The 1,031-nt window shown below is 51.1% G+C and overlaps 1 non-coding gene across 1 annotated transcript; it reads right to left on the bottom strand.

Moving 5' to 3' along the window:
* Nucleotides 1–651: 651 nt before the first annotated feature.
* LOC115031213 (small nucleolar RNA SNORA17) lies at nt 652–783 on the bottom strand. The gene has a single exon (XR_003836832.1). It is a non-coding gene; the product is annotated as a small nucleolar RNA SNORA17 (small nucleolar RNA).
* Nucleotides 784–1,031: the final 248 nt, after the last annotated feature.

Below are 1,031 nucleotides of genomic sequence, written 5' to 3'. Positions count from 1 at the left end.
AGAGGGTAACTCTCCCTCCTTGCTCAGGTGAGGAGTGGCGCCAGGTCTGCACAGCCGGCAGACATCAACATGCCCCTGAGTGGTAGCCCCAATCAGGGACATCAGCGAGGCTTTTGGTGATAACAGATCCCTGCTTCTGTAGGGCTAGGGATCCAGACGTGGCCCCAGGTGGCAGCACGGGCCAGGACCCCACCATAATCCCAGGTGGCATCACCACCGGCTGTTAACATCAGGCTGCTCATCACTACCTTCAAATCTCCAGTTCTGGCTCTCTGTGCCCACATCTCTGTTTCTCTACCACTTATTTGCTTCTCTTCAAGATACCTCAGGTTTCCGAGGGTCTGTGGTTATCTCAGGAGTGGTCTCAGGAGTACAATGCCCCACTTGTGTATTATGGAGCTGGGCCAGGGTCATCTTGAGGATGGTCTGCCCCACCCAGGCCTGTGCGGCACCAGACTGGTGGTCATTTCAGGCTCGCTCCTCACTTACCCTAGTAGCCTCATACAGGTCCTCTGTCTTGGGCTCACTCTTGCCCAGGGCTCATGGTCCCAGGTAGGGATCTTCTTGTCTCCCAATTGATCCCAGCCTAGGATCTTGTGTGGGCTTGCGTGGCACCGTGGTCATCTCGGGCTTGCTTTCTTCAGGGAGTATTAGGCTAGGTTATTCATCATTCAGATGTCCACTGGTCAGCACACTTAGTGCAGATATGGCCTCTCTCCTTTCGACCACTTACTGGCACACATGTGATACAGTAGTCACATCTCCAACACCTCTAGGGGTTGAATAGCATTTTTAGTATCTGTAGTGGCTATTCTTGGTTGTCAACTTGACTATATTTGGAATGAACTACAATCCAGAATTGGAAGGCTCACCAGTGACCCTTATCTGGAGGCTTGGAGATCCTTATCTGGATCTTGGTATGGAGATCTTGAGACATAGTGGCTATGGATTCCAGAAGATTAAATCTCCGAGTTTAAGGAGATTTAATCTGGGCTACACCTTTCATCTGGGATTAAAGGTGTGGTGGAACA

Source organism: Mus caroli, unplaced genomic scaffold (genome assembly GCF_978045245.1).
Source record: "Mus caroli unplaced genomic scaffold, Mus_caroli_1 scaffold_4, whole genome shotgun sequence".
NCBI lineage: Eukaryota > Metazoa > Chordata > Mammalia > Rodentia > Muridae > Mus > Mus caroli.
The sequence above is the reverse complement of the archived record's forward strand: the minus strand, read 5'-3'. Positions and strand labels throughout refer to the sequence as shown.